Source organism: Hyla sarda, chromosome 2 (assembly GCF_029499605.1).
Source record: "Hyla sarda isolate aHylSar1 chromosome 2, aHylSar1.hap1, whole genome shotgun sequence".
NCBI classification, from domain to species: domain Eukaryota; kingdom Metazoa; phylum Chordata; class Amphibia; order Anura; family Hylidae; genus Hyla; species Hyla sarda.
Genome location: NC_079190.1, coordinates 217,326,930 through 217,340,070, shown reverse-complemented (window position 1 = coordinate 217,340,070; position 13,141 = coordinate 217,326,930).

The window sequence follows — 13,141 nt, the reverse complement described above, 5'->3', positions numbered from 1 at the left end:
TTTCACTTTACAGCCCTGGGAGTAGTCACTGCAGGCGGGAGAGTCGTCCTGTCACCCCACACGGACAGTGCCCACCCCTGGAGAGCACCCACATACCCCACAAGAAGATACACTGCTATGGGTTACATATATATATATTGCACAAAATAGTCTGAAAGTTCTTAAAGAGTTAATCCAGGATAAGAAAAACAGCATATATATATATATATATATATATATATATATATATACACAAAAGAAATGGCGAAGGAGAAGCACCGTGCAACAGGATTCAAGATCCGAATGGGGGCTCAGCTTCAGGAGCAGACCTACTCCCAAAAATATCCAAATAGCAAAGTAGAAGCTACTACTCTGCTATATATATATAATCCAGGATAAGAAAAACAGCACCACACCTGATTTCAGGTTGTGTGTGGTATTGCAGTTCCACTGAAGTGAATGGAGCCTAGTTGTTTAGCTGTTCTTCTATTCCTGGATAACTCCAGGAACCACACTTAGTCACTGTTTCCCTGACCTGTGGCTCTCTAGCTCAGTGGTTGCCAACCAAGGTGCCTCCAGCTGTTGCAAAACCACAGCTCCCAGCATGCCTGGACAGCCGTTGGCTGGAAGGGGGAAGTATAACGCCTTTCTTGATATTTTAATTTGTACATTATGATGGGGGCAGCCATTAATGCCATTATGATATCCTTTACAGCAAACCCCATGGACATAGACGCAGTGAATATCTCCAGACCCTATCTTTTGTATGGGGGAGGTTCATAAGCATCCTCAGTCAGCTCTACAGGAGAGGAGGAAGCTGATCCCCTAATGTCTTCTCTATCTACTGGTGTCACCTTTCACTATAATGCTGTACAGATCACTTTCCAGCAGGCTTTTTCTTATCATCAGAGACAGAACAGGAAATCTCAGCTTAGTTTCAGGCTTAGTGTTCAGAATGAATACTGCGTTATTTCTGGTTTATTTGATATAATATAGAGAGTGGAGACTTAGAAAAAGAAAAACAACAAAAATTTCTTAAAAAATATGTTTAAGATAAAAACTCGATTTAAACAATAGTTCACGTCATTTACACAATAGGTTATTTTGAGTCTTGAGTCACTCACTATCATAAAAGGACATGTAGAAACCACATACCATACACACACCCTCATACTGCACTACAGACCTATGGCCCCAGGGGCCCCAATAGCTAATAGGGAAATACCATTTAAACTTGATAAAGTCTAGTCCACGATTGATCTTCGAGCAAACCTTCCCAGCACTCTCATTAAAACTAATTTTTGATATTGCACTCATTATGATAAATACAAATAAATACATCACCAAAAAAGCTATTTTTTCTGTTTTATTTGTGTTTAAAAAAGTTGCCACTAGGTGTCTCCCTACTTTTCCAGAGCACATAACCCTCGCCGCCCCCCCCCCCCCACCCCATTCTCTTGCACAGACTTTGGACTCCTGCTGGCCTGGCAGAAGTCCAAAATCAGGAAATGCAGTCTGAAGTGCTGAGTGGGTGTGTGCAGCCTTATCCAATCAGAGCTCATCTCACACTGAACTGCGCTGGGCTGTGTGTAGCAGAGTGAGGGAGGAAGTTCTCCCCTGAATGGCTTCAGATGATGTCACGCCTGCTGGGTAATGCCCCTTCCCAGTCTGTGACCGAGACTGAGCAGAAAATACAGAGCAATATCAAGGTAGAAAACTAACAAATAATAACAATAAAGACAGGGGGTGGTTATCATGATGTGGGCAGTGAACTGGGACGATTATAAAATTTTACAAGATCATGACAGGTACTCTTTAACCGCTTCACAACCATCAACTTATTTTTGTCAAATGTGTATGTCCACCTATACTATTATGCTGTGACATCACTCCTTTAGGTATCCCTGTACTGTGACTCAGTGACCCTCGTTAACTATGAGGTTTTTGGCATTTTTCTGTCAGAACATGCACCAGAAACCTGTAAGTACACCTAAAAGAATGTGACACTCACCACAAAGCTCACTCACCACCTGACTGTGTCAGCAGAGTGTCTGACTAGCTAGACAACAGGAAAAAATGTAAAAAAATATATAAACTGGTTTAAAGAAGTTTGGTCGTCAGACTGGAGGACTGATCCTTGTCACGTGTTGTTGCAGCTCATCCCATGCACCAAGAAACAAACACTTGTGCACCACAATAATAAACAAATCTCTAATTTCACAAGTAAAGTCTAAGCTTTCGCATTGTTGCTGACAAAGGCGCAATTGATAAATCTCCCCCGATATGTTCATTCCCTATATACCCTGTGTTATCTTTGTATTATAGTGAAGTGTTTTATTATCCCTGTTGTGACATCACTATGACATGTTTACTACCTCTCTACTATAACATCGCTGGGTTCATTACCACTATGCTATTATATAACTATTACATCATGATGCAGTGTCACATCTTTAATTTTCTTTGTACTGTGACATCATTTTGTGCAGCATTCCTGCATCATCTCTGTGACATCACTATGACATAGCTGTTTACTACCTCTCTACTATAACATCGCCGGGTTCATTACCACTGCTATTATATAACTATTACATCATGATGCAGTGTCACATTGTTCTGTGACATCATTTTGTGCAGCATTCCTGCATCATCTCTGTGACATCACTGTGCTCTGAGACACCACAGTGTGCATTACCATTGTATTATGATACTGCATTTATCATCGCTGTGCTGTGACATCATTCATGTCCTTAGGCCTTAGAAGTTACACTGCTGTGTTTTTGTCCCTGCTCTGTGATGTCACTGTTTTTTCCTTGTATTGTCATGCTGTGCTTATTGACCATTTATTGTGACATCACTGTTACCTCAATACTGTCACATCGCTGTATGCATTATCCTTATACAGTGACCCCTCGACCTACGATGGCCCCAACATACGATCATTTCAACATACGATGGCCTCTCAGAGGCCATCGCATGTTGAAGGCAGCATCAACATATGATGCGTTTGTATGTCGGGGCCATCGCATAAACGGCTGTCCGGCAGCGCTGACTGCTTCAGCTGCCGCCAGATAGCCATTTACGGTGCCCCATGTGGTCCGCTGACAATCACTCACCTGTCCTCGGGGCTCCGGCGCGTCCTCTTCAGGATCCCCTGCATCGTCGGCGCTCTCCATCGACGTCAACACGTCGCTGCGCACGCCGTCCCGTCATCCAATAGGAGCAGCGTGTGTAGCAACGTGATGGCAGCGACGTGAGAGCGAGGATGCCTGGGAAGCAGAGGCCTTGCCGGAGCGTCGGGGACGCGGCGACAGCGGTGGAGGGCTACATCCCGGGCAGCGGTGGCGAGCGGTGACGGTCCGGAGCGGTGGGGACAGGTGAGTACAACTTCCTCTAACAGTGGTCTTCAACCTGCGGACCTCCAGATGTTGCAAAACTACAACTCCCAGCATGCCCGGACAGCCGTTGGCTGTCCGAGCATGCTGGGTGTTGTAGTTTTGCAACATCTGGAGGTCCGCAGGTTGTAGACCACTGTCCTATACTTTACATTGCACGGATCCCTCAACATGCGATGGTTTCAACAAACGATGGTCCGTTTGGAACGGATTACCATCGTATGTTGAGGGACCACTGTATTGTGATACTGTCCATTCATTGTGACATCTCTGTTACCTCAGTACTGTCACATCGCTGTATGCTTTATCCTTATATTGTGACACTGTGTTTATTGTCCATTCATTGTGACATATCTGTTACCTCAGTACTGTCACATCGCTGTATGCTTTATCCTTATATTGTGACACTGTGTTTCTTTACCATTCATTGTGTTATCACTGTGTTAACTATCCCAGTATTGTTACATCACTATGCTTTATCCTTATATTGTGACACTGTGTTTATTGACCATTCATTGTGACATCTCTTACCTCAGAACTGTGACATCACTGTATAGTTTATCCTTATATCCTGACACTGTATTTATTTACCATTCATTGGGATTTCACTGTTTTAACTAGCCCAGTATTGTGACATCACTATGCTTTATCCTTATATTGTGACACTGTGTTTATTGAGCACTTATTGTGACAACACTGCTTTAACTATCCCAGTATTGTGACACGACTATGCTTTGTCTTTATATTGTGACATTGGGGGAGATTTATCAAAACCTGTGCAGAGGAAAAGTTTCCCAGTTGCTCATAGCAACCAATCAGATTGCTTCTTTCACTTTGCAGAGGCCTTGTTAAAAATGAAAGAAGTGATCTGATTGGTTGCTATGGGCAACTGGGCAACTTTTCCTCTGCACAGGTTTTGATAAATCTCCCCCATTGTGTTTATTGACCATTCATTGTGACATCACTGCGTTTACTATTGCAGGGTTCTTAAACACACATCTCCATGGAATTGTGTAAAACCAAAGGGGTCTAAATACAAACCATATAAATAAATAAACAACAAGCAAATAAAATTTTAGCTTACCGAAGGACAGATCAATATAGAAGGTGAGAGGGCCACGTATAGCAATACACTGTCCCTGCAGGAAGACAACACTCTAAGGCTAGGTTCACACTACGGAATTTCCATCCAGAATTCTGCTTAGGAATTCTAGTTGGAAATTCCAGTGCATCAGAATCCTATTGCTGGCAACGGAATTCCGCTGCACAGTACACACTATGGAATTTAAGCAGTGGAATATCCACCACTAATATTTAACCGCCAAAAAAATAAGCTCGCTCAATGTTTAGGTGTAATCTGCGCAAAGACAGTGCCGTTTGTGGGGACAGTAATGTCCACGTGGTCCTAGCGCCCACTGATTTAGTCAGTGCTAACCTTCCTCAGTGTGAACCTAACCCAACTGTATTCATGTGCTGTTATTTCATTTTAGTCATCACCCATGTTTTGTGACATCATTAGCCCTGTGCAGAAATCTGGCTTATTATGTTTGTATTGTGAGATCACTGTGTTTATTAAACTTTGTAATGTGGGTTTCATGACTTTGCCGCAAATCTTGACCCTCCCATCGGTGTGTCGAAAGCAAAACGTAGAGTTGTCAGACCAGGGTATGTTTTTCCAGTCATGAACATTTAGTGGCTTTGAATTTTTTGCACCTTTTATTTTTTCTGACAGAAGTAATAATAATGATAATTATAAAAATAAGAATAAGAATATTTTGCTGTTATAAAATATCTGCTGCAAAATATTTCAATTAAGGGCTGTTATGTCCTGCAGCACTTCTACTGTATGTTACTACCTGTGTGGTAGGTGGAGGATTGAGTATAATGTGTATTAGTATACTAGCAGGGGCGGACATACCATATGTGCAGCCTGTTCAGCTGCACAGGGGCCCAGGAGCCCAGGGGGGCCCAGCCGGAACTGAAACTGTTAGCGAGTCAGTGAGTGACAGTCACTCACTGACCGCTGGGGCCAGGCCCATCTTTAACGCGGGGCAAAAGGGGCAGCTGCCCCGGGCCCTCTCATTCCTGGGGGCCCAAAAGCAGCTAGCCCCTTTTGCCCCACGGGGGGCCCTGGTCATGACAGGCGGGCTGGGAACCAGGCGTCAAAATATTAGACTAAGGGAGGTAGCGGGCCCACCACCGCCGCCGCCCGCTACCTTTTTCGGGAGGGAGGGGGCCTTTTTCTAATTAATTGCTGCCGCCCGCTACCTTTTTTTTTTAACTCGTTGCCGCAGCCGCCTCCCCCGTCAATCTTTCACAGGCAGCCACTATCCCAGGACCGCTGTGGCTGTCTGGGAAATAGTCACGCCCGCTGACGTGACGTGCGACGTCACGGCGGGCATCATAGAGATGAGAGGAGCGGAGCAGAGAGGAGTCCTCCGTTCCTCTCGATCAGTGATTTACAGCCCCCACATGGCCTCCATGCTGCAGCGTCACTCACCGCCAGATGGACCGGTATATCATCTGGATTACATGTGAGTTGAGGGGTAGGGGGTTGTTTGACAGGGGGGTGGGGTGAGGATTGGAGGGAGGGGGGGGGTGCAGGGTTGCGATTGTGGGGGGGGGGGAGAAGAAATTATGCATGTGAGTGGAGGATAATAATGATTATTATAATCCTCCCCTCACATGTATGTATCATCTCCCCCTCATATGTGTAGTCTAATAACCCCCTCACATATAATTTTATTAGGAGATTATACTTGTGAGGGGACTATAAATGTGAGGAGGGGATTATCAGACTATACATGTAAGGGGGAGATAATAGATATATGTGAGGGGAGGATTATAATAATCCCCTCCTCACCTGTATAATCCCCTCACATATAATCTGATTATGATATTATATATGTGAGGGGATTATCAATGTGAGGAGGGGATTATCAGATTATACATGTAAGGGGGAGATAATACATATATGTGAGGGGAGGATTATAATAATCCTTTAATGTGTATAATCCCCTCCTGACATGTATAATCCCCTCCTCACATGTATAATCCCCTCCTGACATGTATAATCCCCTCCTCACATGTATAATCCCCTCCTGACATGTATAATCCCCTCCTCACATGTATAATCCCCTCCTCACATGTATAATCCCCTCCTCACATGTATAATCCCCTCCTCACATGTATAATCCCCTCCTCACATGTATAATCCCCTCCTGACATGTATAATCCCCTCCTCACATGTATAATCCCCTCCTCACATGTATAATCTGATTTTGCGATTATAAATGTGAGGAGGAGATTATTAGATTATACATGTGAGGGGGAGATGTTACATATATGTGAGGGGAGGATTATAATAATCCCCTGCTCACATGTATAATCCCCTTCTCACATGTATAAGGCTTGGTTCACATTGATGAATCTCCAGAAGCGAGCCCTTTGGGTGGCGCTAGGACCGTGCAGATCTTTTTGCAGATCCGCTCAGAAATGCATTGCTGTCTGGAGATTTTTCAGTGTGAACCTAGTAATTATAATAGTTATATCCTGTATTATACTCCTGAACAGTACTCACTATTCTGCTGGTGAGATCACTGTATACATACATTACATTACTTATCCTGTATTGATCCTGAGTTATATCCTGTATTATACTCCTGAGCTGTACTCACTATTCTGCTGGTGAGGTCACTGTGTATATACATTACATTACTTATCCTGTACTGATCCTGAGTTATATCCTGTATTATATTCCAGAGCTGTACTCACTATTCTGCTGGTGAGGTCACTGTGTATATACATTACATTACTTATCCTGTACTGATCCTGAGTTATATCCTGTATTATACCCCAGAGCTGTACTCACTATTCTGCTGGTGAGATCACTGTGTACATACATTACTTATCCTGTACTGATCCTGAGTTGTGTCCTGTATTATACTCCAGAGCTGTACTCACTATTCTGCTGGTGAGGTCACTGTGTATATACATTACATTACTTATCCTGTACTGATCCTGAGTTATATCCTGTATTATACTCCAGAGCTGTACTCACTATTCTGCTAGTGAGATCACTGTATACATACATTACATTACTTATCCTGTACTGATCCTGAGTTATATCCTGTATTATACCCCAGAGCTGTACTCACTATTCTGCCGGTGAGGTCACTGTGTACATACATTACATTACTTATCCTGTATTATACCCCAGAACTGTACTCACTATTCTGCTGGTGAGGTCACTGTATACATACATTACATTACTTATCCTGTACTGATCCTGAGTTATATCCTGTATTATACTCCAGAGCTGTACTCACTATTCTGCTGGTGGGGTCACTGTGTACATACATTACATAACTTATCCTGTACTGATCCTGAGTTGTATCCTGTATTATACTCCAGAGCCGCCATTCATATAACAGAACCTGAGGAGCATCACAACAGTCAAATCTAAAAGTTTCCTTAGGAGACTAGGTGAGTGACCTGCTGCATCTACCATAAGTAAAGTAAAGTGAGCCTTCATTTATTCCAATAGTTAGATTTTGCACAATGGGTACCACCCATTGTACAAGATGTCACTATTGCGGTGATTGTAGGGTCACTTTACATTACTTATGTACTGATTTATATCCTGTATTATACTCCAGAGCTGTACTCACTATTCACTAGACTGTCCGGGAATGCTGGGAGTTGTAGTTTTGGACCACCTGGAGAGACACTGTTTTGAAAACACCTACTTAGTCAGTATTTTCCAACCTGGGCTCCTCCAGCTGTTGCAAAACTACAACTCCTAGCATTCCCCCAGACAGTCTTTAGCTGTCCAGGCAAGCTGGGAGTTTTAGTTCTGCAACAGTTGGAGGCACTCAGGTTTGGTAGGTAGGTCCTTAGTCCATTGTTTCCCAACCTGGGTGCCTCCAGCTGTTGCAAAACTACAACTCCCAGCATGCCCAAACAGCCAAAGCCTGTTTGGAAAACACTGGACTAAGGGCCTACCTACCAAAAGTTACGTGGCTACCCACCTACCAACCAAACTTATACCTGCCTACCTACCTAGCACCAAACCTTTTACCTGCCTTACTACCAACTGAACTTACTAACTGCCTAAATATCTTGCAAATTTACTACTTGCCTACCTACTTAGAAAATGTTCTACCTACCTAACTAGCAAATGTACTACTTGCAAACGTACTACCCGCTTACCTAGCAAACATATTACCTGGGGGGCCCAGGCATATTCTTTGCACAGGGGCCCTCTGCTGTCTGTGTCCGCCCCTGTATACTAGGCTGGTTGGTTGTCCATGTGTTACGCCTGGAGTGTGGTAGATGTGTGTCTTGGTTGTGATGATGGTGGTTGTAGTACTTAACACTCCACTTACCACAACTCCAAATGAAGCGGTCATCTGTATCAAAGCCCCAGGAAAGAATCCTCAAAAGTCAGGACTTTGAATAACCACTTTAAACTTTACTTAAGTATTGCAGGTCCAAAGAATACAGGTTACAGTTCACATGTCATAGACATAGGTGCAGTAGTAATGACACAGGAGGAGGTATGACGCCACAGTTGCAGTCTGGTAGAGATTATGAGACTTGTAGTACTTCTAGTGACTTGAACTTTAAACTTTATGCTGACTTGGTAAAAACTTGACTTGTTCTGACTGGACTTGGGCTAACTGAAGACTTTTTACTTGTATGACTTTTAGAGCTAGTTTTACCTTTGCACGGTTATAGACTCAGCTACTTATGGACATCTGGATCACTATGGCATGCGGGACCCCTATGAGAAGCCCTTTTACTTCACTCTGGGTACACTAGAGTGAAGACACCTGACTGAATCCTATAAGTGCTTACCACCAAGATCTTCATCGGGGCAGTCCTCTTCCCCTCACCTACATTTTCTAGGGTGTAGCCAAGACCCAACTGATTTGAGGGTATCCGGCAGAGAGACCCCAGATATTAGTTTGTTACGGGAAAAAATGCAGCCTGAGGATTCCCGCACTTTCGTCCTGTTGCTAGAGGGCTCTTGCCCTAAAGCGTAACTTGAGCGATGTTCCACCTCGGCAGCGGGATCCGCCAGTAAGGACTTCAGCTAGGTCGGGGAACTGGATGGTGTTGCTTGGGGCCTACCCTAAGTGAAGGTGTGAGGGCAGGAGGCTGGAAAACAGCTCCTCACTGACGTTGTGAGGAGACTGCTGCTGTAGAAGTGACTTTGTTACTGGCCTGAGCCTGTCTGACTAAACAATTTAGGTCTTCTCCCTGTCCCAAAAGACTAGGGTAGAGGCAGACTGACTTCTTCTGGTTGGATGTGGCTACCCACCAGCTTTCACAGCAAAAAACAGTTAAAGGGGTACTCCGCCCCTAGACATCTTATCCCCTATCCAAAGGATAGGGGATAAGATGTCAGATCGCCGGGGTCCCGCTGCTGGGGACCCCAGGGATCGCTGCTGCAGCACCCCGCTATCATTACTGCGCAGAGCGAGATCGCTCTGCACGTAATGACGGGCAATACAGGGGCCGGAGCATCGTTACGTCACGGCTCCGCCCCTTGTGACGTCACAGCCCGCCCCCGTCAATACAAGTCTATGGGAGGGGGCGTTGCGGTCGTCACACCCCTGCCATAGACTTGCATTAAGGGGACGGGCCGTGATGTCATGAGGGGCGGAGCCATGACGTCACGCTGCTCCGGCCTCTGTATCGCCCGTCATTATGCACAGAGCGAACTCGCTCTGCGCAGTAATGATAGCGCAGTGCCGCAGCGGCGATCCCCGGGGTCCCCAGCAGAGGGACCGCGGGGATCTAATATCTTATCCCCTATCCTTTGGATAGGGGATAAGATGTCTAGGGGCGGAGTACCCCTTTAACCCTTGCATAGTACAGTAGTTAAAGGCACATTAGGCAGGAAACAGTAAAAAACCAAATTCATTGGGGAAAAATGTATCATTGGAGTAGGCGAACAATTTTTGTACATGGTGCTAATGTATACCTACGCCAAATTTGTTAAATGCTCACAGGACATTTGATAAATTTAGTGTAGGTACACTTTTCCTGAAATTTCACTTCACTACACATTATCTATGGTTTACTTGTTGCACATTTTGGAACTTTTTGGCTGACATTTATCATTGTCTTTAGACAGTTTTTTGTGTCAAGAAAAGGCTAAAAAAGGCGCAAGCAGGGTTTATTTGCGCCTTTTTGGCGCCTTTTGGTTTACACATTTCTGCTGATTTTCAGTTGCAATCCATTGATTTTGGCAATACATGATATGGAAGGTTTTTATGAACTGCGCCTTTATGTGAAATGGTGCAAAAAAGGCACAAAGCCACTGAAAAGTCTCTAAAACTACACCAGCCCAGACTTAGCTTAGCTTTTTGGTGTATGTGAAGAGAGAAATTTCAGAAAATGTGACCTGCACAAAATGTATCAAATGCTCTGTGACCATTTAAAGGGGTACTCCGGTGGAAAACTTTTTTTTTTTTTTTAAATCAACTGGTGCCAGAAAGTTAAACAGATTTGTTTTTCAACAGAGTACCCCTTTAATTAATTTGGTGCTCCTACACATTATCAGCACACAAAAAAGGTGTAGAAAAATGCTTCACTTACACCTACAATGATAAATGCTGGCCTGTATCTTTTTACATTTTGAAACTTACCGAAATACACAAAAAGGCCAAGCCATGTCTGGGCTGGAGTGTAATTGCAACTTTTTGGAGGTGTTTGTGCACGGATTTATCAACTACAACTTAAAATGCGCAAACATTTTTAGTTGCAATTGATAAATCCATGCCCGCTGCAGAAAGTAATCCATGCCACCATATATTCAAGTGGCATGTGAGTCAATATGCATTGAGCAAAATGTTGAGACATTTGGACCCATTGCACAAAAATGTTAGACTTACCAAGAAAAACAGTGTGAAACCAATGATAAATTCCCTTCCATTGTGTTTTCATATGATTTTCTAGAACAGTTTATTGAAAACAAAGTTTAAAGCATACCTGTTGTTTAAAAGGCTACATGGTTTTATTAGATTTACCCTTCAGAGTGGTCACAGGTGATTTGTTAAATGCTGTTATTGAGTCCATGGTGCATGGCTTTTCCCTATTCTCTTCATTTTAGGGGGCTGGACCTGAGCTGGGCTGTTAACCTGTAGTATACATATAGATCATTCTTTTCTCTTCTTTGGCCAATCACAACACAACACATACCCATCTTATTGTGCCATTACATAGTGCTGGCAAAAGTGCCATGGACAGAAGAGGTTGGCACTGTACTGGGGGATGATTTACAGTAAACTATTATAGATGACATGTGAGGGAGAACTGATACATTGGGTTTGCAAGGTGCTATTTAAGGAGAATTAAATGAAACAGATGTAGAACAGCAAGAAAAGCAGTTACACTAAACATTGAACTGTTGCTGACATGAGAGGGGAGACTTGATTTACCTTTCCAGAACAATGAGCATCCCCTTGAGGATTGAAATCAGCCCACAGAGTCCAGGTACACAGTTCAGGCTTTTTTTTATCCTCTCCTGCACCCAGCACAAGCTAAGCCGTGCCCCTACTTCTATGTCTTGATCTGTTACTAGTATAAAGCCTTACAATAGCACAAGCTAAGCTGTGCCCCCACTTCTATGTCTTGATCTGTTACTAGTACAGAGCCTTACACTAGCACAAGCTAAGCTGTGCCCCTACTTCTATGTCTTGATCTGTTACTAGTATAAAGCCTTACAATAGCACAAGCTAAGCTGTGCCCCCACTTCTATGTCTTGATCTGTTACTAGTACAGAGCCTTACAATAGCACAAGCTAAGCTGTGCCCCCACTTCTATGTCTTGATCTGTTACTAGTACAGAGCCTTACAATAGCACAAGCTAAGCTGTGCCCCCACTTCTATGTCTTGATCTGTTACTTGTATAAAGCCTTACAATAGCACAAGCTAAGCTGTGCCCCCACTTCTATGTCTTGATCTGTTACTAGTACAGAGCCTTACAATAGCACAAGCTAAACTGTGCCCCCACTTCTATGTCTTGATCTGTTACTAGTACAGAGCCTTACAATAGCACAAGCTAAGCTGTGCCCCCACTTCTATGTCTTGATCTGTTACTAGTACAGAGCCTTACAATAGCACAAGCTAAGCTGTGCCCCCACTTCTATGTCTTGATCTGTTACTAGTACAGAGCCTTACAATAGCACAAGCTAAGCTGTGCCCCCACTTCTATGTCTTGATCTGTTACTTGTATAAAGCCTTACAATAGCACAAGCTAAGCTGTGCCCCCACTTCTATGTCTTGATCTGTTACTAGTACAGAGCCTTACAATAGCACAAGCTAAGCTGTGCCCCCACTTCTATGTCTTGATCTGTTACTAGTACAGAGCCTTACACTAGCACAAGCTAAGCTGTGCCCCTACTTCTATGTCTTGATCTGTTACTAGTACAGAGCCTTACAATAGCACAAGCTAAGCTGTGCCCCCACTTCTATGTCTTGATCTGTTACTAGTACAGAGCCTTACAATAGCACAAGCTAAACTGTGCCCCCACTTCTATGTCTTGATCTGTTACTAGTACAGAGCCTTACAATAGCACAAGCTAAGCTGTGCCCCCACTTCTATGTCTTGATCTGTTACTAGTACAGAGCCTTACAATAGCACAAGCTAAGCTGTGCCCCCACTTCTATGTCTTGATCTGTTACTAGTACAGAGCCTTACAATAGCACAAGCTAAGCTGTGCCCCCACTTCTATGTCTTGATCTGTTACTTGTATA